The sequence below is a fragment of the Chiloscyllium plagiosum genome, unplaced genomic scaffold (assembly GCF_037043375.1).
Source record: "Chiloscyllium plagiosum isolate Xiang-an unplaced genomic scaffold, Cpla_swu_hap1 HiC_scaffold_37, whole genome shotgun sequence".
NCBI classification, from domain to species: Eukaryota; Metazoa; Chordata; class Chondrichthyes; order Orectolobiformes; family Hemiscylliidae; genus Chiloscyllium; species Chiloscyllium plagiosum.
In genome coordinates, this window is record NW_028270175.1 from 88654031 (window position 1) to 88681368 (window position 27338).

The window sequence follows — 27338 nt, forward strand, 5'->3', positions numbered from 1 at the left end:
TTTACGCCTCACATGAATTGAGTGCATTAGCATGTACTCAATTAACAGAGTTATTTAGCAAAACTGCACCTGCGATCTCACTGATGTCCTACAATTCTATACCATACTACTTTTATTCTCATGTATAAAACACTGACCATACAGAGTCAGTGAGGGATATGGGCTTTTTTTTTCCTGCTGTTTGGTTACATTGACAATTATTGCGGTGGAAATCATATCATTATCAAAGTGGTTCGGTCCGTATCCCAACCGTCAAATACATGATTTAACTAAAGATACTATGTGTAAATGTAAATTCATTTCTCTTTCTGCTTCTTCATGGGATCCATGCTACATCGGAGCTTCACAATCTTGTCGATGCGTACTGTGATTTTGATCTGTCTCCCAGTCGATTACTGAGCATGGACCAGCGATTCTGCAGCACTCGGTCTTCTACTTTTCGCAGATACGAGTTTCTGATCAACTTGCGATCGATTAGCACAAACACGTAACCCGACCCCCATTACATCCCCAACCTCTGTCGATACCTCAGCTTCTCCCGACTGGAACATGCATGCATGTCGGCTGGATGATTGCAGACTGAGTTATTCCATTACTTGTCTCAACGAAATTCCACCCAACACCCTCGAAAAACGTTTAGTCATTCACAACTCTGTTGCCTGGACTCTGTTCACCTATCACTTCTGCCCTAACTGACATACACTGGTTTCCATTGTGCTACGGCTTCCATATTAATATTCCCTGCCTTTGTAGAGCCCATCTAAAACGTCACTGCAACAATGAGTCACATACACACATCTTTTTCACACTTACTCTGAATTAAACATTTTTTGGAGTGAATGTCCTTTTACTTTATTTCTCTGCCTGACCATGAACTTGGATTCTGCCGAGTTAGTGGTGCTAGCATTACGAATGTCAGAACCAATTAAATGGTGTACCTTGTGTTGCATTCACTTTCCATTGCAAGCAAAGGAGCTCTCTGTTGAACTCGGCATTTGCGTCACTTTGATATTCGTCTTTGCAAGTTGGTCTGCTTCTGTTATTTCGTCGTTTGCTTATCACTTTCAGTTAATTTTGCGTTCACCAAATAAGGAAGTACCTTCATTGCTGCCAACTCGTACCACTCAGATTGGATGATTGGCAAGATATAGTACCTAAGCCGAAACTAAAGTTCGTTTGAATTACTTATTGATTAAACTAAGCCGGGAAAACAGACGAATGGGGAAATTCAGTTGTGTAAAACAGCATATATGTGAAGAAACATTATATAATATTTCGTTAAAAAAAGATAAACAGAACTCACTGAGTCGACAGATCACCCATGATTAACGGATGTGGTGAATGAGTATCGAATTTTAAAAAAATTCCAACGTTTCATAACTGGTGGAAGGTCAGAGAACAGGAATTAGTTACAGGATCCAACAGTCAATGGCTGGAAACACCATAATTTGCGGAAAATTGATGAAGAAAGCAAATTGTGAAGACGTAGAAGCTAAAACAGCAAGAGGTTCTCCGCTTATATCAAGAAGAAAACAAAAGCTAAAGTTTGTATAGGACACATGGAAAGCGTGACTCGTAAATTGCAAATGCTATAGTGGAAATAGTAGATAATTCAAAACAATACTTTTTGGAAAATTATCACAAATGTATTGTTTCTGTGAAACGGAGGAAAGGTATTTTATTCATTTGCAAGACATTGGTGTCACGAGGTTACCAGCATTTATTGCCCAACCCAGGTGCCCTTGGGAAGTTGGTGGTGAGCTGTATTCTACCTGCTATGAGTTGACACAAACGAGATAAGGGTTCGAATTCTAGGATTTTAACCTATCGACAATGAAGTCAAGGAGACAGGCATCCAATTTAACATGGTAACTGGCATGGTTATGATCTTGCAGGTATTGGTTTTCTCATGTATATCCCCCATTTTCATTCTAGATGGAAGCATTCGGGGGTTTGGAAGGTATTGTTTGACGATATTTGATGGACTCTTGCAGTGGACTCTTACATTTGTTGCACAATGTTACTCCTGCGCATCAATGTTAGAATGAGTGAATGCTTGTGGATGTATTGTCAATCAAGCCAGCAGTTTTGTCCTGCATGGTTTGACGCTTGTTAATTGTTTTTTGGAAAGGCACACATCCAGCCAAGTTGTGTGGTTTATACTACGCTCCCGGCTTATGCATTTTAACTGGATTTTTTGGGTCGTGGCGCTGAAGTGAGGTCAGAAAATGCAATAGTCTCCACGGTATTCTACCGTCTGACCCGTTCCTATAGCCGCTATGTTTATGTGCAGTGTCCACTGAGTTCCTGTTCAATGATAAATCTGCGGATGTTTATAGTGGAGATTCAGGAATGGTAACGTCATAGCATGCCAAGGGGCGGTGTATAGATTAGTCTTACTAATGACGGTCAAGGTTAGCATTTCTGTGGCGCAAATTCCAGTTGCCACTTGTTAACATAAGCCTGAATATTGTCCTCATCTGATTCTATTTGAACATGGGGATCTTATGGCATTTGATCATGGTTTTGTCATATGTTGACAGGGAGAGGATATTCGAAATAAAATGAAAGCACAGACAGACTAACAGACTATTCCCTGAGAGATGGCGGCTTGTTTCTAGAGCTTGTAAGGAATTTATGACATAGATTTTTCTGGCATTCGCAGAAATACTCTGCAACTGATTTGAGTCCAAGATGGCACTATTTCATTTTTAATAATGTCCCAAATGTGATACCGCTAATACAGGAACGTTGGAGACAGAAATCAGGAACATACAAGCCAGTTACTCTTGCATTGAACGTTTGGAACTGCCAAAGCCCATTATTATGGAACAAAAAAGCTTGACATTTAAAAATGCGTAAAGAAATCAAACAGCGTCAGCGTCGTTTTGTGAAAAAAAATTGTCTTTGTCAAATGCATTGATTTATTTAAGGATATGACAAGTGGATAGAATTAGAAGAGATCAGCTCGTCAGTGAATTTGGATCTGAAGGCATTTAGTAAGGCCTACAGGTAAACATTTACTGCATATTTTCTTATCTGTTGCCAATGTGATTTCTTGGATTGAAGGTTTGTTAAGACACAGAGAAGGGACAGATGATTAATTGGTTTAAAGGGGATTTGAAATATGTAACATGTGGCATATCTTCGGCAGCAAAAAGAGATGTTTTCAAGTTTGATGATGCTGAAAAGGTAGGTTGCATGCAAGTTGTTATATGGGTGAAAGGAATTTGAAAATTGAAATAGTTAGGTCCGCTGAGTACACGAACAATTTCCAAAAAGAACTTATGTGCGAAAGTACGAGGTGATGCACTTTGTTTGGAAGGGTTAAAAACCGACTTATTAAATGGGGAGTTAATTATAAAGTAGAGTGCTGCACCGGGAGTTCAAAGGAGGGGAAAGCACAAGACTGATGCATTTAATTGATTCATAGGATGAAGCGGATGACTGTCAAGGACAATTAAACACGATAACACTTCATTCTTTCTTATTGAAGTGAATAAGTGTTGATGTCACTGAAACATACCAGCTCCGGAGGGAGTATAAATGGGAAACACTTAAGGGTTTCAATGCGACGCACAATATCGAACTTGGGCGATTTATTTATAGAATCGGGGCATTCACTTGAAACTTGAATTCAAAGGAATCTCTTCTGTAAGAGAGTAGTGAGCGCCTGGAATTCTCTAACACATGGAGTTCAGGGTGCGAAGACATTTGAAATGACGCAAAAGACATGGATTGTTTTTTTAGCTATCAGGGAACCAATGACTGCGAAAAATAGGTATGAATGAGGATTTGAATGTTGCAGTAGATCATGTTGAATCGTGCAGCAGAGACTGAATTGCATCCTCCTGCTCCTTTTCATTATTTTCTTATTCTGACATTGGAGATTCAGTGGTTGTCTTCCTGTCGGTTACGTTGTAAAATGTTGCATTTAGGGTGATAAAGAGTGTATGTTACGTTTAGCCTAGGAATTCCCGGCTGCTACGTGCACAAGAAATCTTGGTTTGCTGTATGACCAACAAATGAAGTAGAAGTTGCAGACGGAGGAAGCTTTATAAAGCAGGTTGTTTGAGCTGTTCGTTAGGCAACCCGTGTTTTCCAAGCATAGTTTCTCAGTCTATAGGTCACGGTACATTACAGTCTTTCGAGACTCGAAAAGTCTATCCCCTCTTTCGATGCACTCGTTCCATATATGATATGGTCTCCCATTGCACCAGTGAAGCAGATTCGAAGGGCTGAATAACACAGGGGCATATATAATGAGGAGCAGAATGTAGTGTAGTTTACAATTTGACTAATTCCATTCAATCCTTTCGACAATGGGTGATCCGTTTGTGATCTCAGCCATAGTGTTCTGTCTATCCTTGTTATCCATGATTTGTGCACTGGTCAAACATGTAACTGAGCCTCAAAATAATTTAAAGACGCAGAATATGTGAATGTGTGTCTCATGGGATTCTACATTCCAATGTCCATTACGAAATATTATTCAAAACTGTCTGACTGAATTTAAGGTATAATTACTCATTCCTTGTCGATACACATCCACTGTTAACAACAAAAGATCTTTGGTTTATAATATTCTGTAACCTGGCCACACACATGCACTGAAACTGTTTGAAAATCAGAAGCTAAGCAGCGTCTGTGCAGAGTAAACCGAGTGAGCGTTTCAGGTCCAGAGACCTGTCCTGAGAACAGAATCGTGTTACGGCCAATTATATGACGGTGTCACGTTCAATGTGATGAACAAGTCAGCCAGGTTTCTGTATTCTGTCGAAAGTAACTGTTTTTTTTTAAGTCAGCTTCCTCAACGCAGGTGCAAAGACATCTGATGAACATTTTTGAATATGCAAGTATTCTGATGTATATGCAACTTTATAAAATACTGATACATATGCACGCATTGACACGACACAGACAGCCACTCTGATATAGACACATTCACTTCATACATATATTCAAACACATATTGAGACAGACACAGACGCACATAGACGCACTGACACAGATATACATATTCGTGAATACAGACACGCACAAACACATTGACGCATTTGACATAGAAACAGACAAACACAGGTACACGATGTCAACAGGCAGCCTGAAACAGACACGCACACAGAGGTACACAAGAAAACACAGACCTGTCAGTGTTAGAACAGAAATGAATATTGCACGAAGTGATTACTTGAAGAACTTTGTCGAAGTAAGAAACAAAGTACTGACAAAACGAAAAGTGACAGATTGTCAGGAATGTGGTTACAAAGTACTCAATCTTAGGCCAGATCTTCCATCTGGAGGTTCATTGTCGTACAGGTGCATTCGGTTCATTTCCTCTTTGCTACATACAGCATGGAGATTTCAATGAAAGATAAATAGGACTCATTAGAGAGTTCCAAAAATGTGGCAGGTTTTCAGCTCCACGAGTTTGCTGTGAAGAGTAACAAAGAAAGGAAGAGGGAGCATTCGCCTGTTGTTTCTCTGCGCGGTTGCATTTTCTCTCTCTCTCTCAGTTGAAACATACAATTGTGTTATTTGGTCCCAAATTCGATCAAGTGAATGTTCTTCAGTCTGTGTCACGCTATCTCAGCTCCTTCCTTCATGCTAATGCAACTTAATTGCTGTTATTCACAGTGCTCTTTCTTTTGAATCAAGAAAATCCCCCTTTTTCAGTTTGATAGTTAAGCATCATTTATGCATCATTTTTAAGTTAACGTCCTCGTGCTGTCTGTGGTAAAATGAAAACGTGTTATTCTCAATCAAGCTGAAAAAATCCTCCACATTTTGTTTAATGTTTCAAGAAGATTATCTTTAAATCTGAGGTCTAACTTTCTAATCTTTCATCGCAGAAGCGCATCATTCCAGGAATGAGTAGAAAGACACATCTTTGAGAAGCTTCAAAAGCAATTACACTTTTTGTAAATGAGGAGATCTTACCTGTATACCGTCTCAGCACTGTCCTTTATGAAATCAGGAAAAAAAATCCCTATGTTTGAATTCAATATTTTTTGAATGAAATAGTATCATTCTGTTTGCGTTTCTGGTCACTTTCTGCGTCTGCATTCCAATTTTACGATCCATTTATCGGACACAACTTTGTGTCACTGGATGCTACAAAATCTAATCTACAAACTGCGTAGTTTACTCTTGTTTTGTATCTTCTGTAAAATGGGCGTCTTTACATAACTCACATTGTAGTATTTTTGCTCAATGTTTTATCATTTACTTGTGTTAGCGAGTTGAACTCTAACCTATGCATTTCTCTCATACAAATGATTGAGACAGACGATAAGTTGTTGATGATCCATTTTTGCAAGCCATCCAATAATTCTATCTTACCATCACAGTTTAAAAGTGTATCTATTTTTTTTGCTGGTTGCTAAAAAAGGCTGTGTCTATCTATGCAGAAGCTGTGAAGTTTTGAATGACATCCTCCGTTTTTGTGTAACTGTTTGGAGGGTCTGAATCGTCTCCTGCTCTCTCATTCTAAAAGTCCAACTGCTCGAATGATATTTTCATTTGCCTCTGCAACAGCCTCAAGAGGTTGACTGAGAAAATATCAAAGTGTTGGTAGTCGTCGTTGGTGATTCGGCCCCTCGAGCCTTCCAATAATTGGAAATATCTTGATTGACCAAATTGTGGCCGAACAACCATTCCCTGTCTGTTCCCAGTAATAGGTCCATCGAAGATCTATCAAGCACACCCTTAATATCTACAGTAACCTTCACTGCTCCGTGAAGTAGAGAAGGCTGACAAATGGCACAGTCGTGTCATAAAGATAAATACTGATAAGGATAAAGAAAAATACTGATTTTAAAATTGAGTGGGAGTACACGTAGTTTTTCAAGAATGGAGTCTGTCTCCACATCACTTCATTTTTCTTAATGACATGAGGTAAATATCTGTTGACATTGGATCTCTTCCAACCTTTCCAACAAAACGGTTGACGGTCTCAACCAAATATCGAACATTACTCAGTCTTCGCTGATCTCTGTGGAAGACTTTTCCTTATACCTTCGTCTCTCATCAACATGTAAAGAAACATCTTCTCAGCACCCACCCTGTCAAGTTCTCTCAAGGTCTGTAATATCTCAGTAACACCCGAATTCCAAGCGTTATTGGCCCAAACTGACATTTTCACATAGGATGCTACCTTCTTTCAAGGACTGATGGAGGGAAATGTTTCAGGATTGCATCCAGTAAGATTATCTCATATCTTAGTTGATGAGTCAGGAGATTCCAAAGGAAACCTCTGATGCATTAAGTAGAACTATGTTCAGCTGCAGCATCACTTCTTTCCCTCAAAGTTGATTCCTCAGAATAAAGACCAACAATGTGACCACACGTACGACACACTCGTTTTTTCTTAAGGAAAATGTTCACAGTTTATTATTGCGATGAATAGATCAACTTTAATTTTCTTGAGCTTTAAGTCTTTTGAAAACTCTTGCCCAGCGAGCGCTGACGGCAAACTCACGCATTCACATGAACAACAACTCGGTCAAGGGATGTAGTTGAGTGGGTGGGAATAGGGAGTCGGGGTGCAATCAGGTCACCATTGAAAGGTAGTGCAGGTTTGAAGGAGCTTCATCTTATCCCTCTGCTAATTTTTGTTACAACCGACCCTGTTCCTCCTCATGTAAAGAAAATTTGAGATGAGGGACGTGGAACGCTTGTGGAGAGCTTGGTTTGTTGATGGGGTTTGTGGTGAATTGAGTGAGATTGGCATTAACTTGATACTCATTTCTTGACACATTCTCCAGAATATCATCACTGAGACTTTTGATTGATAAGAAGTCACATCAAAAGATAATACATTTTATTCCAATGAGAAGGAGGCATTGTATTAAAGTTCACTCAGACAGGTAATGGGGTGAAAATGGAATCTCTATTTATTTCATTAATTCAGCCTCGAGGGGACTATCACAGCTTCGTCCAAATGACTGAACTTTACACCCTCCTGCTGGCTTCAAATGACGGAGAGAATCTTTCAGATCAACAGCGTTTTGAGCCTCGCTCTTTGGACCTGTGCCTGCTCGCAACTGATTAAGTGCATTTGAATTTTGCAGAGTTTATCTGGTCTTGTGTGTGCGTATTTGTGAGTTTGGGAGGGTGATTTTTTCTGATATCTTGTGCTTCTTTTTTTTAAAAAAATGATCATTTTATGTGTTATTTCAGGTCCAGTAATTTGACGCATTCAGAAATCTTAGTAGGTCATCAATCAAATTTGTAAGTTGTCCCTCAAACTAATGCTTTTTTTTGGTCTTCCTTCTTCACAGTTAACGTTGTAATGATTTTCGTCTTGCTTAGTTAAAAATGTGGATTGCCTCCATATGTCAGTCGTTACCTGTCAGCTATGGCATCAGTGGATCTCGTGGTTGTTACCTTCGATGTGGTATTGAGGCACATTCCAATTGCTAATGAAGAATAGTTTTATTCCCTCTTTTGTATCCGTGACTGTAATATCTCTGCCATCTCTGCCATTCTACTGCCATTCTGGTTGACGTCTGACATTCTTCCCTGGCTTCATCTACAAGTGATTCCAGACCCACACAAAATGACTGAGCGACCTTCAGGAAATTTGAGGTGTTTCATATATGCCGATCCAGTCAGTGACACACACACACATTATGACTGAATGAATAAAAACATATTCAATTTGCTACCTCTGCAAACACCTCCAGTGTACTAGCTTCATGACACCGTTCAGGCCATTGCCATTCTTTGTAATATATGCACCACTTGCAGCCTCTTAAAATCTCTCTGATCTTGTTATGACATTATATCTAGACAATGTTTACTCTTCCCATTACACTCCTCTTGATAGGATATCCCTTGCAAACCCTTTAATACCTATTTCCATATTTTGGTAACGTTATTTTCTGGTAATAAAACAGACTGTCTGTTTATAATTGTTACTTTTTGCCCAGAGGCCTTCTGAGCTTCTCTGAAGAGAATCTGATCCTGTATGTCCTAGGTGAGGGCCAGGTGTAAATGTCTTGGTGAAGTTTCCTGTTGCAGTAGAATCCTTTTGATGAATGATTAACTCTGTTCCTTGAAATGTCTTCCACCGTTAACTAGCAGACACATATTTCATTCCGTTTATTTCTGCTTACATTGATCAGTTCTCCATCCCACCTCTTATATTTGGTTTCCTTTCTGCTTCCCAATACAATTTGTCCTTTCTGTAATCAGTTTGAAACTTCAAAATCCGTTTGAATGTCACTTTTTCACTATCTTGCGGATGTGGACGATCTGTCAGTGTGACATCACTCATTCACTCAGCTTCAACACACGAGGGCCGATCTGAGATGGTTGCAACCACAGTCATTTGTGCAATGTGTTATTCAAAGAAGCACTGAAACACATTATTTGAACTCCTCTTCGAATACCGCTCTTGTCAGTGTGATTGTCCTCGATCACTTGAAGATTGAAGTGTTGTAAAATGACCATAATGCCTTTGTTAAAAATTCCAATGAACTGTTGTAAAGTGGCCGCAAGAAACCGTTCTCCCATTTGTATTTTTGATATATTTTACCCTGAATTTGCATTCAGACTATTTCTAGTCAATGGTCCGAGGCCAATGTTTTTCTCTGCAATGGCTGTGTTATCCATTACTGTCAGGGTTACCCATCCTGCTTTCGCATTTTACCTGATTCCCCGCAGCTCTGTGTACAATAAATATTTATGTTTCAAATTTTATTCACCCTGGACCCATGTCTGTGTCGTTTCTAACTTTCCGAGACAAACTTCACTCTGTCCTGTTGCAGACACTTAGTTAATGTCAAAAACTAATGTTATAATTTGCACTTTTTGCAATTTACTGTCACAAACTGATGTACAGTTTTCGTGAAGCTCTGCCTTTTCCCGTTCTTGTCTGCTTCTCTTCAGCCACATCCCAATGCTTTTGCGAGACTTCATGTTTTCTGTTTGGATTTGTAAAGTTCATTTTACCTGAACCCGTCCCGAAATCCTCTTTTGCGTTCAAAGACCTCTCCATAATTATTGACATGATTAGCCAGGACACTGGTTCCAGCATGGTTCTAGTCAGTTTAAATTCACTCGTGGGATGTGGGTGTTTCTAGTTGGCCAGCATCTATTGCCTATCTGCGCTGCCCTTGAACTGAATGGCTTGCCCGGCCATTTTAGACTACAGTTGAGGGAGACTTATGGGCATGTGAGCTGCATGTAATAGTTTTACTTCCTTAAAGGATATTACTTAGGCAGATGGGTATCACTGAAGGTAGCACAAGTGTCGGGGTAAACAACCTAGTGAGAATAACATTCGGCCATCGCCTCTCCCACTCATAGCTCTCTCAACCCAGAGTACTGACAGAAGCGCACCATCTTTCAAACCCTTTCCTCCTGACCATTGTTTGATCTTCATACCTTCCTGCACTCTGGTGATATTACCCACTTGATCTCCTCGTGGTATCTCTCACTGTGCAGGTCTAACTGCTGCCGATGACTGCACCTTTGTAGCTACTCCAGATCCAGAGCTGATAGAATTTTGCAATTTGGAGAGATGAGGCAGCACAGGCCAGGGTTAAAGAAACATTTTCCAAATTTCGGTGGGACTCGGTGTCATTGTACTTGTGTAACGCTCACTGCATCAGTCTAGTTTGTGCATGTTTATTTCTCTGTCTCCAGCAAGGTACTCATAAATTTCTGGACTCATCATAATACATAAGTACTGTGCCGTTCATCAGCTCATTGAAGGTATTTTTTCAGCCTCAGAGACCAAAGGCAGGGAAGTGTCGAAATTTCCATAAATCCAGCAGCGAGGTCAGATCAATCACAATGAACAAAACTGAAAGCTTTGAAAGGACTTGAAGTATCGGCCCACAAGACATGGCACAGATACAGTGCTGAAGGGTGAACACACATTATAAACGTCCCAGGCTGAAACACCACCCTTTTGCAAGAGGACTACTATCAGCTTTGTCGAAATGAGCCTTCCTAAAACAGCATACGAAGCTCACAGTTATCAATCCAGGCATGCGCTGCTGTCTTATTGAGGATCATAACAACATAGGTGAAAGCATGTTTCCCTGCAGACGGTGGTATTGGAAACATTGGGTCTTTCTGTTCTCTATTCTCTCCAAAACTCTCTCTATTCATGTCATTGTGCCATACAACAAGGAAACATATCTTTCATTCCGTCTCATCTGCGCCAGTGTCTTGAATGCTTCTAAATCCCAGAACAGTTCCTATCACTGCAACTTTCTCCTACACACAACCCCATCGCATATTTAAAATCTACTCCAATTCTAGTTGTACCCCCATCTCTATAAAATGTTCCATTCTCGATAACATGCACAATGTCAATAACCTTGTCCTACACTCTGGACTATAATCCCATATTCTGCAATATTCCCAAAATGTCGAGCCCACTGTGTCTCTGTAACACCCAGCCCATAACAATATCCCCATATGTGCCCCTTCCAGAATTCTCTGGAGAACATGTGATCGCTATGACAATCGCTATAGTAATCCTGCTTCCTGTCCTGCATAACTACACGACCTCTTTAACCATCTCCCATTTTTACCGAACTATCTATCTGTATAACCTCCTCGAGTCCCTTTTCCAGCTACAACACTCTACATCTCTTCATGCCGACAGCTCACCAAGCACCTCAAACGTTCTCTCTTTATGAAAATCTGCAACTCTCCCTCTGCCTCTAAACCTATCCCACTGTCCAAAATGAACTCAAAATCCTCTCAATCTCCCTATCTCTGTAAACTCCATCAGCTCCAATATCCCTCCTTATTTGTGTTGCCGCTTCCAATTCTGAAATTTGTCTCAAAATGTGAAGATGTGGTAATCCTTCCTACCTGCGTAATCCGTTCAGATCCCTGAGATAATCGAGATCTGTAGAACACACTCCAATGCTTGTGACGTTCCCAATCCAGTTTCTACAATCTCACTATCTATATATCATCCCCCCGTGCTGTCACTAATCCTGTCAACGTGAGCTCCTCCAGTATCCTCATCCTACCTCCATAACGTTCTCCAGCTTTTATGCACGATTTGTGTACATGTCACCCGCCACTAAATCCCGCCCGACCACAGGAATCTCCTCCAGTTTGTACAATGCTACTTATCTATGTAAGTGCCTACAGCCCGAATTGCTGTTGCTGTGCCTGTAAGCTCTGTCATTCTCGCGTCTTCCACTCTATGCAGTTTCCAAAACCTAATCATCCGATATCAGCAAACGTGTTCGTTCACTATGGCCTCCATATCTCTGACAGTCAATTATATGCAACTATTTTAATCTCCGTAAATTGCTTCATTCCATAAAATATGCCAGGTCTGTGTAAACTACGATCGTCTGAGACCAAGAGGCCTCACTTCGTGTTTATCAGCTGCTGTACTTAATACTCTCACCAACAAAGGAAAGCATACCAATGCCTTCTTCCCTATGCCATCGAACTGCGCCTCCACTTTCAAGGAGCTATGAACCTGTACTCCAAGGTCTCTTTGTTCAGCAACACTCCCTAGCACCGTAGCATTAAGTGTATAAGCCCTGCTAAGATTTACTTTCCTAAAATGCAGCACCTCGCATTTATCTGAATTAAACTCCATCTGCGACTTCTCAGCCCATTGGTCCATCTGTTCCAGATACTGCTGTAATCTGAGGTAACCCTCTTCCCTGTCCACTACACCTAAAATCTTGGTGTCATCTGCACACTTACTAACTGTACCTCTTCTGCTCGCATCCAAATCATTTCTGTAAATGACAAAATGTAGAGGGTTCAGCACTGATCCTTGTGGCAGTCCACTGGTCACAGGCTTCCAGTCTGAAAAACAATTCTCCAACACCCCCCTCTGTCTTCTATCTTTGAGCCAGCTCTGTATCCAAATGGCTACTTCTCCCTGTATCCCATGAGATCTAACCTTGCTAATCAGACTCCCATGGGGAACCTTGGCGAACACCTTACTGAAGTCCATATAGATCACATCTCCTGCACTGCCCTCATCGATCTTCTTTGTTACTTGTTGAAAAACTCAGTCAACTTTGAGAGACATGATTTAACACGCACAAAGCCATGTTGACTATCCCGATTCAGTCCTTGCCTTTCCAAATACATGTACATCCTGTCCCTCAGGATTCACTCCAACGACTTGCCCACCACTGAGGTCAGGCTCACCGTTTTACATTTCCCTGGCTTGTCTTTACCGCCCCACTTAAACAGTGGCACCACGTTAGCAAATCTCCAGTCTTCCGGCACCTCACCTATGACTATCGATGATACAAATATCTCAGCAAGAGGCCCAGCAATCACTTCCCTAGCTTCCCATAGAGTTCTCGGGTACACCTGATCAGGTCCTGGAGATATATCCACGTTTAACCGTTGAAGGCATCCATCACTTCCTCCTCTGTGATCTGGACATTTTGCAAGATTTCACCATTTATTTCCCTACATTCTATATCTTCCACATCCTTTTCCACAGTAAATACTGATGCAAAATATTCATTTTGTATCGCCCCCATTTTCTGTGGTTCCACAGAAAGGCCGCCTTGCTGATCTTTGAGGGGCCCTATTCTCTCCCTGGTTACCCTACTGTTCTTAATAAATTTGTAAAAAAAGTCTTTGGATTCTCCTTAGTTCTATTTGCCAAAGCAATCTCATGTCCCCAATACATGATACTTGTCTGATTCTGATGTATCTTCTCGTTATTGTTTCCTGGTCACTTAAATGAAAACTCTTCTCAGTTTAATAAGATGGGATTGGGCCAGGCTAAGACCCAGCACGTAGTCTAGTTTTGTCCCTTATAATACATATGTTTGAATCAAATGTATGATGATTAAAATTCCCCAAATACTGTCCTTTTTTTTCTTCCACATGGCAGGTGTAATGAGTATGAATGGTGCCCTCTGAGGAGTACCATTGTTCTCACCCCTCTTGGTGAGTGTCGGTGTTGGAAGGATGGAGTTATTGGGGATGGGAGCCATTCAAGTGCGCTGCCTTTTCTTTAATAATGTCGAACTGTTTGAACATTGTTGGAGTTACGTTCATTCAGGCAAGTACACATTATTCCAACATATTCCTGACTTGAACCTCGGAGATAGTGGACAGGCTTTGGCAAACCAGGAGAGAGGTACTAGCTACGGGATTCCTAACTTCCAATCTGATGTTCTCACCGTATCAACGATATGATCTTTGATAGACCTGATAATGTTAGTGCCAATGAATTCAGCTATGGTACTATCTTTGAATGTTGAATAGCGATGACATTCTCTGACATTTGTGTGGCACAGATGTTGCTTGTCATTTGTCAGCCCAAACCAGGCTGTTGTCCGGGTCGTTCTGCATTTGGAATGATGTTTTGATTTGACGAGTTTAAAATTATGCACTCATGAGCAAACCTCATTCCATCTGGAAATGTGAATTGGATAACGTAGAGACACCTGGTTTTCCAAAGTACCTGCTGTCTTTGTTCTTCGAAGTGGCAGTTGGTTTCGAAGGTGCTGTATAATGAGCCTTGGTGCGGTAAATCTTGTAGATGTTATGCACTGCTATGTCTAAGCATTAATGTTCAAGGGGATGATGGGTCATGGAAATGAAAGCAATTAAATGGTCTGCTTTTGTCCTGGGTTATTCCTGGGATGTAAACCATCACAGGCTTTTGGAAGATAACAGGTGAGTTACGCAGAATTCCTGGCTTCTGACCTGCTCGTGAAGATAATGTTAATTAAATGGCTAGTCCAGGGCAATTTCTCGTCAATGATAAGATCAAGAATGCTGACAAACATCGTGTTCGGGACTCAGTTACAGTCATGCTATTGAAAATCAAAGAAAGATGTAATGATTCATTATTGTCATACTTGTCGAAATTGTGCTTACTAAACCTGGATGTTTTCCATGTCTTGCTGCATTTGAACATTGTCTTTTTGAGGAATGGTATAATCAGTGAACATTCCTACGTCTGACCTTACGATAGAGAGAAGGTTATTGCAGCAGCTGAAAATGGTTCAGCTCAGGAATCTCTCTTCCCTGAGGAATGGTTGCAGAACTGTCCCGGAATTCCCATTACTGACAATGGCCACATCTTATTTCGTTGTTGTTCTTGGTAATTCCAACCAGGAGAGTGCTTCCCCCAGATTCTGATTAACTGTGATTTTACTCGGTCTTATATTGTCAACTATTGTTTGATGGTGCCTTTTTGTTAAGAGTAATTACTCTCGCTGCCACTTTGAAATTCCATTCCTCTAAACTAAGCTTGCAATCGGGTCAGGATCTGAGTGAGCCTGACGTGACACGAATTAATGACACTGATCAGGTTATTGCTGATTGATCACTTTATTGCTGGCACCTTCCTTCGCATTTACATAGTAGACCGTAAACCGATGTGTCAGTGACTATCTGCAATGCAATGCATGTGCCCTGCTTTTTATTTACAAGGCATACTTGGGCAATTTTTCACATTGTTGGAGATGCCAGTCTTCTTGGAGGAATAGAACAGCTTGGCTGGAGATGTGACAACCTGGAAACTGACACAGCTTCCAGTGTATCCTGCCATTTTTTGATATTGTGTGGAGTGAAACGAATTGTCGCTGAGGTCTGTGATGCCAGGGCCTACTGAAGGAGGACGAAATGGGTCATCTGCTCAGCCCTTCTGGCTGAAGATTGTTACAAATGCAGCAGCTTTATTTTTACCTGATGTGCCACGCTCCCACATAACTGGGGATTTCATTGTTGGAGGTTAGCCTGCACCTCCAATTCCCACTTTATAGTGTCCGTTATTTTTATGACCACATGTGACTGGACCACAGAGATAGATCTGAACCATTAATTGTAGGAACAGGGAGCACTGTCCATATCCTGCAACAGAGCTGTCCAGCAGCCACAAGATTCAGCATCAATTCTGAGCACTATATTGACTACATACCATTGAACTGATCCCTCTGCCTGGCCGTGTCATGTCAATGGGGCAGAAACTACGAGAGAGAGTGGCGACATTGCCAGACAAATAGTCCTGTCCACTGATCCAGCTTTACAGACAATGGTTGACTATGCTTGATGAGTCTCTGAGAAATATATGGCTGGTCAAATCACATCATTTACATTCTGTACAATTATGAGTTAATATCACTTTATTCCTTACATATTTTAAAATAAGGAGATAGTGAAGACTGCAGATGCAGGAGATCAGAGCTTAAGAATGTGTTGCTGGAAAAGCGCAGCAGGTCAGGCAGCATAAAGGGAGCAGGAGAATTGACGTTTCTGCATAAGCCCTTCTTCAGGGATCATTTCCTGAAGAAGGGCTTATGACCGAAACGTCGATTCTCCTGCTCCCTTGATGCTGCCTGACCTGCTGTCCTTTTCCAGCAACACATTTTTAATATTTTAAAATAAACCAAACACTCACTGTTGCACAATTCAGTGCCTGTCATAAGTAGTTGGTTCGTATTCAAATCGGTGAACACACCACCCTGTCGTCAGCAAAGCTGTTGAAAATGACTTTGAAAAAAAAACTGAATTGCTACTGGGCCTCACCATACATCCAAAACACTGGCTACCTCCCAAATTTGTCCAGACGGTTTCCAAACTGGAACTGGACAGGTATTCACACAATTACTCTCAATAGACCAGTTAGAAACATACCTGAGCAACAGAGAAATGTGTGTGTTAGACTGGCCAATGGAAAAAAACAGAGTTTGGTGCTAGCCCTAACGTCGTTCAAAAATAAAAAAAAAATAACTTGACAACAAACACACACAGCAAATTTATCTCTTCTGTTATGCCACTAAAACTCTGTAATTCTGCGCCTTCCACCTGATCCTGAATAAATGTGGTATAAATGTGATGGACTCCTGCAGCATACGGCGACCTACATTGCATCCCTCATAAATAATATCCAGTATATGTCAGCTCCACAACATCGGTATCCAAACAGAATTGTGCAGCTCCATTGATAGCTAGCATCATGCCAGCCCAACGTCCTTACATGTAACTCAGAAAAGAAATTTCCGTGTAAAAGTTTTCAGCATTGTTCTGACCATTAACAGCAAAGCCGTCTTTTGATCATACCCACTTTTTGATTTTCCATTAAGCACAAAACCACCATTTTTGAGTTCATTTTTGTGACGACAATATGACGAAAACAGTGCACAACTCAAATCAAGGGACTTTGAAATGACGAGTCTCATTATCGAACGAAAAACCAAATTATTTCCAAGTGCAAGAACTCGGAAAATATGTAGTTATTTCCCCCTTCTACTAATATTGCGAGTAATATTCACACAATTATTCTCATGGCACCAGTGTTACAGAGTGTCTACGCATTCTCCAGTCAGTCATGAGTACATTTTCAATTGCTTCTGTCTGTCCTGCACCTTGGTAATGTGGTATGTGAATGTCAGTGTCTATGTGAGAGGAGGTGTGGAAGCTATGCCTCTGACATACTGACCGATTGTTTCAAACAGCATATCCCATCATCTGTTCACGACAAACAAGATACTGACGGGACCCAGCGAGCCTGCGCTCACAAACACAAAGCCCCTTTCCCAGTGTCCAGTATTGGACATGTGCGAACAAAATTGTTCACTGTAATGTATTAATGGAACGTGATTGGGCCAGTATTTATTGTCCATCCCTTGTAGGTCTTGAGAAGGAGGAGGTGGAGTTGCCACATTGAACTGCTGCACTCCATGTGCTGTGTGTAGACTTACAATGCGTTTGAATTGGAAGAGTGACACTGAAGGACCAGCAAAATATTTCCAAAAGAGGACATTGTGTGGCTTAGAATGGAACTTAAACATGTATCAATGTCCTTATCCATCTCGATGAGCATAGCTGCAGAGGGACGTTCTTAGGAGCCTTGATAAATTTCAGCAGAGTACTGAAAAATGGCAGACATTGCTGCAACTGAGTGTCAATGGATGAGGATGAAGCTGCACTCAGCCAGGCAAATGGCGAGTATTTCATCGCACACGCATTCAATTTGTGTCTTCTGGATGGTGGGCAGGCTTTCCGAAATCAGGATGTGAGTTATTTGTGCAGGGTCCCCAGCCCTTGACATATTATGGTAGCCAATGAATTAGTATTGATTGAAAAGTGTGGCGCTGGAAAAGCATAGCAGGGCGGGCAGCATTCGAGACGTAGGAAAGTCGACGTTTCAGACATAAGCATTGCATAGGAACGGGTAATGAACTTATTTGTTCAGTCCACTTCTGTGTAATGGCAATCCTCATGATATTTGTATTTGCGAGTTCGCTGATGGTGATGACATTTAATGAAAAAGGATGTGATTCAATTTTGTATTGTTAGAGATTATCATTTTCTGGCACTTGCGTAATGGACGTGTTACTTGACCCTTTTAAGGACACCTCTGCAGATTTTGCATATCTGAGCAATGGCGAACATTGTCAAAACATGAACATTGTCCAATCACTGGCGAACACGCCCACTTGTGACTTTACGGTGGAGAGACAGTCTTTAATAAAGCAACTGATGAGTTCATTCTTACAACTCAACAATAGTTCCCTTCCTCGAAGCTAGGAAACATGCTTCAATTTCCACCTGCTCCAGAGTTGTGTAATAACATATCTGAACAGATTAATATTAAAATATTTACCATAAGGGGCTGAATGAGGACTGGCTTAGCTCAATCAGTGGGGCAGCCAGTTTGGAATGCAGATTAATGTGGATTAAAAACCTGCACTGTCTGAGGTGACTACAATGGACTTTTCTACTCAGCCTCTCCCTTACTTGAGGTATGATGACTGTCCAGGTAAACTACCACCAGTCCTCTTTGTCTAACGAGAAAGCAACGGTATCATCCCGTTGTTCTCTCGTTAGGCAGAGACGACTGGTGGTACCTTACTTGGACATTCTGATCTACAGGCTTACCCAGAAAAAGTTCCCCTGGGGAACTGCTGAGGATCTGTCCTGGAGCTGATAATCTGCTCTCACCAACCCTACCTTCTTCGTTTGTACCAGATATGACTTCAAACAGTGCAGAGGTTTTCCTGATTCCCATTCCTCCACGTTTTGCCATTAATCCTTGATGCCAAACTTGGTCAAATGCAGATGATATTGAGTGCAGTCATTCTCACCTCATCCCAAGAAGGAGGACTTTTTCTATTTTTGTTGAGCTGTCTTGAAACTAAGGCTTCAATGATGTCACGGCATGAATGGTTCCAGCATAATGCAAACTGCACTTCAGCGAGGATGATTTTGCTGAGGAAGTGCTGCTTGATACCACTGCAGATTACTCCTTTCCACAATTTGTTCGCCATTCAGTCATTGCGGAATTCTTATTTCAACATGTCCAACTGTCGACTGAATTATTTCCTACCATCAGCACCTACATCCTTCTCTGTCTCAGTATTCGACACTATGGTCATAATTTTCATCCGCTACTTCAATCCCATCTAGCATTGTAAATTCGTCCTGCATTTGCACCCCTCTGAACATCACCATTGTGCTACTCTCTGACTTGTCTCTAACTTTTTAGCCTACCCAACGCTTGAACAAACTCCAGCCCCTTCATCCTTCCCTATCTTTTTCACCACCTCCAAGTTGTACAGCTGTGCTTTTCTCTCTAACGTGCTCCCGGCCCTACCCCTCCTGACACCTGCCATTTGCTCCAGCCCTTAAACCCCTTCTTATCTCTGTCATTTTCTTGTGCTCCTACAACTCTGTGTGACTCTCTAAAATCCTTCAGGCCCTAAATCATCTATCTCTGAAAACGCTTCCAGACCTTACACGCATCCATATCTCTGTAACTCCAGACCGTACTTCCATCTCTATCTAAACTCCAGCTCTACAGCCCTCCTTATCCCTCTCACCACGTCCGGACGCTACAACTTTCCTAACTTTGAAAGCTCCTCTCGCCCCTACACCTCATTCGGGTATATGGTTTGCTTGAGCCCCTTTATCCCCCTTGTCTCTGTATCTCCGTCAACCCCGACGCCCCTGCGTATCTCTGTAAACTAATTCTAATTCTCTAAACCTCCAGCTCCGACACACTTGCCTATCTATGCAACGTGTGGCCACATCACCATTTCGATCTGTCTAACGTCCTCCAGACGCAACAATCCACCCATGTCCCTATGAACTCCTCCAGTGCCAACACGACTCCGTATTTCTCTCGGAGAAAGTGAGGACTGCAGATGCTGGAGATCAGAGCTGCAAATGTGTTGCTGGAAATGCGCAGCAAGTCAGGCAGCATCCAAGGACCAGGAGAATCGACGTTTCGGGCATGAGCCATTCCTGAAGGGCTCATGCCGGAAACGTCAATTCTCCTGCTCATTGGATGCTGCCTGACCTGCTGCGCTTTCCAGCAACACATTTTCAGCTCCGTATTTCTATAACCCACTCCAGCCTCTACAACTGTGCCTATGCAAACTCCACCAGCCTCTTCACCTGTCCCGTCTCTGTACCCTCCTCTAGCCACTACATACCTTATTGTCTTTGTACCTTCCTCCAACCCCTGCACCCTTCCCTATATCTCTGATCTCTAGCCCCTTAAACCCTTCCTATATCTTCAACCTCCACCAGCCCATTAACCCCTTCCTATCTCTAACCTCTCGAAATCTTACAACCCTCTCTAACTTTGTAACATCTTGCAGCCACTGCACCCCCTCTATCTCTCGGACCTCCTCCAGCACCTGCACTCCTCCTTATCTCTCTGACTTCCTCCAGCTCCCTTATTCTTCCCTTTCTCTGTAACCTCTTCCAGCCCCTGAATCCCTCCTTATCTCTCTCTCCTCGTCCACCCCCTGGGCCACTCCTTATCTCATTTACACCCCCGAACCCCAGCAACATTTCCTATCTATGTAACCTCCAGCAGCTACACTTCATTCTAATCCTTTGAATGAAAGAAACAATCTCAGTCGATTGTTCTCGCACACGCAGACTTTGCTATCTCTGATGCACCCTCCAGCCAAAAGCAACTACTACCTCCACTAGGTTTCATCCCTGCTTGCCTATTTAAAATTCTCTAGCATCTGTACTGCTCCTAAATTCATTCATCAGTCCTCCCACCCCCCATTCTTCTCGCAATAAACATCTCTAGCATTTACTCCAGGTTGTATTTCCTCCAACCGCCACAACCATCCCTATTATTGGAACATCCCTAAGCCTCTATCCCCGTTCTTATTTCTGTAACTTCATCCATCCACTAATCACCTACTCATCACTATAACCTACTCCAGCCCCTGCACAACTCACTACAGATATTATCTCCCCCAGACTCAATATACCTCTCTGTGTTTGTAAGCTCCTCCAGACCCATACCCGCGCCTATCTTGAAAACCTCAAGTCCCATGCCCCCGTTTCTATTTCTCTGACTTCCTCCAGCCCCTTCATCCTTCCTTGTGTCTGTAACCTTCACCAGTCTCTACACTTCATCCGATCCCTCTGATCTCCTCCAGCCCTTACAACACTCCCTGACCCTCTGAACTCCAGCCCGAAACTGCTCCCTATCACTCTTACCTCTTTCAGAACCCACACTCCTTCTGAACTTTCTAGCATACTCCAGCCTCTACACCCCACCCCAATTCTCCAAGCCCAGCTCCTACACCCCTCTGTGACCTTCTCCAGGCACAACACTCCTCCGATCTCTTTAACTTCCTTCGTTCCCCATTTCCATGCTTTTCTCTCTAACCTCATCTACCCCTATACCCTTCCCTACCTCTGTAGCTTCTTCCAGCATCTACACCTCTCACTATCTCCATAAACTCCAGCCCCAATACCCGTCCTTATCTCTCTAAACTCGTCCAGTCTCTGCCACCATCCCACTCTCTGCAACCTTCTGCAATCCCTCCAACACTCCTGTCTCTGCAAGCCTCGATATTCCTCGCAACCCTCCCTATCCTTGTAACATTCTGCAATTAGAATCTTGTAAACCTCCCTATCTCTGTGACATCCTTCAGCCGCTTCACAACTCCTAATATGTTTAACCACCTGCAGGCCCTCTACCCCTCCCTTACTTTCTGACCTCCTACAGCCAAAACACCTTTCTTAACTCTATAATCTCCAGCAGCCTTTACACCCCACCCAACCTCTGTAATCTCCTCCAGTACCACAAAACCTCCTTATCCTTGCACCCTCCTCCAACACGAACAAATGTCTATATTTCTGTAAACTCCTTTTGCCCATACACACCTTCCTGTCTCTGTAACCTATACATACTTATATCCATACCATACTCCAGACCCTGTAATCCTCCCGTTCTCTGAAACCATCTCCGGGCCCGACACAAATACCAATCTCTGTTATCTCCCTCAAACTCGTCCACTCTCCCTACAACTCTGTAAAATCACCCAGCCCTGCGCACTTCCTTTGGGCGGTAACCTCCTCCAGCCTCTTTATAACTGTAAACTCCACCAGCCACTGTACATCTTTCCCAGCCCCTACTCTCTTCCTTATCTCTTTATCACCCTCTGTTGGCCTATTCCCATCCCATCATCTTTTATATGTTGCCATCAATACTCGGCTGTAACACCCTGCAGCCTCCACTCATCTTCTTATCTCTGTCCCCTTCACCATGCCTAACCATCTTTCCTATCCCTGCAACCAGCTCCAGCCCCTCCATACCTCCCTACCCCTGTCAGTTACTCCAGACCTGCAACCCTCTCTAAAACTCAACACTTCTGCGGCCCCTATTTTACCCCCAATCCAGTCCTCCAGTCACTGCACCCTCCCTATCTTTGGACCCTGCTGTTTCCCATCGACATCTCACTACCTCTGCCATCTCTACCAGGAACAACACGCCTCCCTATTTTAGTAAGCTCGTCCAGCCACTATACACATCCCTATCTCTGTAACCTTCCCAACCTCTGCAATTTCCTTATCTCTGTAACCTCCATGCCCCTTCTCAACTCCATTTCTCTGTAAACCCCAGACACGCCTCCCACTCCGCCCATCTCCTCCAGCCTCTGCGCCTCGCCCTATCTTTGTAACTCCTCCCCTACAGCCGTCCCTATCTCTGTAACCTCTTCCAGGTACAAAGCACCTCCCGTCATCTCTAAAATCCTTCTTTCCAGACAAACCCCATCTTTGTACACTCCTCCACCCTAACAACTTTCTGTTTTTCTGTATCCGGCTTAAGCCCTGAGACACTTTCCTATCTTAGTAAACTCTACACACCTCCATATCTCAAGTGTGGACATATTCATTATCGCTGTACCATACTCCAGACCCAGCTTCCTCCATAATACTGTAATGCCATCAAGCAGCGACACACCATACTATAGCTGTAATCTCCCACCGACTCCACCACCCTCCGTACAACACTATTTATCTCTATAAAGGTTTCCAGCCCTATGCACCTCCCTATGTCTATAACCTCCTCTAGACACCTCCCTATCTCTGCCACCTACTCCAGCCAATAAAAGCCTCCATTAGTTTTGTCAGCTCCACCACGCCCTCCATACCTCCCTATCTCTGTAAACTCTTCCAGCACCTGCGAACCTCCAACTCTTTGCATTTGCCTCCAGCCCCACCAACTCTCCCCATCCGATATTTTATGCTCTGCTCCGAAATAAAGAACTGCCGCCGACCATTTGAAAAAGAATTGGTGGAAACATATTTATCTATCAATTGACTTATGCTCTTTGTTTTATTTATTTCTGCGCAAGCCTCTGAGGTCCATGCAGGGCACTGAGTTCTGAAACAGCGAGACAATACGGGGAATAGTATTGGCACGCCGACCAGTGTACATAAAACCACCAAGTGGGTACCTACAACATTGAAAATATCTGGATCTCCTTGTATCCCCGTCACTGAAAGCAATATTGCAGGAACAGAAAGCAGTTAGCAAGATAAATGGTGTGTTGACCTTCATTTCTAGGGAATTTCAGTACAGGAGTAAGTATGTCTGAATGCATCTGTAACTTGGTGGGACCTCATCTCGAACATTGTGCAGTACTGGGTGCAGTTTGTGGTCTCCTTATCGAACAAAGGTCACATACGATTCCGAGGAAATGGAGAGACGGATGGCCAGACCCATCTCTGCGATGACAGGCTTGTTGTGGGAGAAGGTTTTGGGTCGACAGAGCCTGTATTACATGAGGTTTAGGGAAATAAGTAGAGATCTCAGTGAAATATGTAAAGGCTTGACAGGGTGGGACAGATTGGAAGAATGGATGATATTTTCCCTGGCTGAGGCATCTGAAACAAACTTCCACAGGAGTCGGTACAGATATTCCACACTGTATTGACATGAGCATTATGTCTCCACTGAGAGATTGCTGAACCTGGTGAATTCTCTCCAATATTCAACTGTTGAAAACAATCCACTCAATATAAACACATATTTCTAAACACTAAATGGATGATATGAGAGCAGAAGTAATTTATGGAGATAAAGTATCAATCTTCATTATATTGAATCAGAGAATATCGATGGACTGAATGGAGATTGACGTTAATATTTTCTAATTTTCCGATTGTTAATCACGTCAAGGAAAATGCACATTGTTTGGGAGAAATGCATTGAGGAACTGTTCGACCATGAACTAGAATGGGGGAGGCTCAATTAGTTGAATAGCCTACTCTTTTACCGATATTTCTGTGCAGTCTGTGGGAAACTCTGTAAATGTTGTCATAAGCTCTCAGATGGGTGGGAGCAGCGTCGAAGTAAAAGCGAACCCGGGAGACTACAGCAAAGGTAAGACATTTTGTTTTAAAATTGCTTACCTGTAGCGGGCAGCGGTGTGTTTTTTTTTACTCTCTCTCCACAGAAAGAGCGGGAGCAGCAGAGGAAGTGACGGCAAGCAGAGGGGCAGCCGGGAAGGAAAAGTGAATATATAAGTCAGGAAGGCGGCGAAACCCGAGATTCTACACCTGTAGTATCTCCCACCCACCCTCCTCCTCTAACTTTCTTAACTACTCTGCTTTTTCTTTTAAGGTAAGGATTTTTATTTCTTTACCAGGGACTAGTTAAAAATTTACTTCGCTTTTTTTGTGTGTGTATACATCAAGTCCTTATTTAGGGTAAAAAAAAAACTATAGCAGAGAGGTATCAGAAGGTATTCTAACTCATAGTTGTACAAAGTAAGGAAATAACTAACTAAGCAGAGATGGCTCGGCAGGTGATGTGCTGTTGCTGTATGATGTGGGAGCTGGCTGATCCCATTGTGAATGGCAGTGACCACATCTGCAGCAAGTGTTGGTTGCTGGAAGAACTCCGGATCAGAGTTGATTATCTGGAATCAGAGCTTCAAACACTGCGGCACATCCGGGAGGGGGAGGGTTACCTGGATGCTTTGTTTCAGGAGGCAGTCACACCTGGGAGATTAAGTAATTCACATTCAGCTAGTGATCAGGCACAAAAGAGTGTGACTGTAAGTGAGGCAGGTAGGGGGAACTGGAGTTCAGGAGTGGAGGAGCCTCAGCCCTTGACCTTGTCCAACAGGTACGAGATTCTTGCTCCCTGTTCGAATGAGGAAAAGGGCTCTGGACAGGATGAGCCAACTGACCAAGGCACCATGGTCCAGAAGGCCATTCAAGAGGGGGGAGCTAATAGACAAGTAGTGGTTATAGGGGATTCTATAATTAGGGGGACAGATAGTATCCTTTGCAAGCCGGATCGGGAGTCTCGCATGGTGTGTTGCCTGCCCGGTGCCAGGGTGCAAGACATCTCCGACCGGCTTGAAAGGATATTGGAGCGGGAGGGGGAGGATCCAGTTGTTGTGGTCCACGTTGGTACCAACAACATAGGCAAGACTAGGGTGGAGGACCTGTTTGGGCATTACGAAGCACTAGGCAGGAAATTGAAGTACAGGGTCATAATCTCCGGATTACTGCCCGAGCCACGTGCCAATTGGCATAGGGACAAGAAAATTAGGCAAGTAAACACGTGGCTAAGGGATTGGTGTGGGAAAGAGGGATTCCACTTCATGGGGCATTGGCATCAGTTTTGGAACAGGGGGGATCTGTACCGTTGGGACGGTCTCCACCTGAACCGATCAGGTACCAATGTTCTAGCGAAGAGGATAAATAGGGTGGTCAGTCGGACTTTAAACTTCTGAGTTGGGGGGAAGGGAAAGTGAAAGCGACAGGGAGTATGGAGGTAAATGGCAAGATAAGCAGCAGGATAGCATGTTTCCAGGCGGATATAAAATTGAGGCAGACTGAGAATGCAGTAAAAAGCAAGGATAACTTAGGACATATGACTTCCAACATCTCTAATGATAAGGAAGTTAGCATTAAGGCATTTTACCTGAATGCTCGTAGCATTCATAACAAAGCCAATGAACTAATGGCACAGATAATAGTGAATGATTATGATGTAGTAGGCACCACAGAGACTTGGTTACAGGGGGGTCAGGACTGGCAGTTAAACCTCCATGGTTTTTCAACTTATCGAAAAGACAGAGAGGTGGGCAGAGGGGGTGGGGTTGCCTTGTTAGTTAAGAACAAAATTAAATCTATGGTATTGAATGACATAGCGTCGGATGATGTGGAGTCTGTGTGGGTGGAATTGAGGAACCACAAAGGCAAAAAAAAACATAATTGGAGTTGTGTATAGACCTCCTAACAGTGGTCAGGACCAGGGACGCAACATGTACCGGGAAATAGAGAAGGCATGTCAGAAAGGCAAGTTTACATTGATCATGGGAGACTTCAATATGCAGGTGGACTGGGTAAATAATGTTGTTAGTGGATCTAAAGAAAGGGAATTCATGGAATGCTTACAGGATGGCTTTTTGGAACAGCTTGTCATGGAGCCCACAAGAGAGCAGGCTATTCTGGACCTCGTGCTTTGCAATGAACCAGAATCTATAAAAGATCTTAAAGTAAGGGAACCCTTAGGAAGTAGCGACCATAATATGGTAGAGTTCAGTCTGGAGTTTGAAAGGGAGAAGGCAAAATCGGATGTAATGGTGTTACAGTTGAATAAAGGTAATTATGAGGGCATGAGAGAGGAACTGACTAAAATAGACTGGAAGCAGAGGCTAACCGGGAAGACAGGAGAGCAAAAATGGCAGGAGTTTGTAGGTATAATTGAGGACACTGTACACAGGTTCATTCCCAAGAAAAGAAAGATTAACAGGGGAGGGATTAGACAACCTTGGATGACAAAGGAAGTCAGGAAATGTATTAAAGAAAAAGAGAGATCCTATAAAGTGGATAAGAACAGTGGGAAATCAGAAGATTGGGAAGGATACAAAAGCAAACAGAGGACAACAAAGAATGTAATAAGAAATGAGAGGATCGAATATGAAGGTAGGCTAGCCAGTAATATTAGAAATAATAGTAAAAGTTTCTTTCAGTACATTAGAAACAAACGACAGGCAAAAGTAGACTTTGGGCCACTTTAAACTGATGCAGGAAGCCTAGTGATGGGAGATAAGGAAATAGCAGGAGAACTTAAC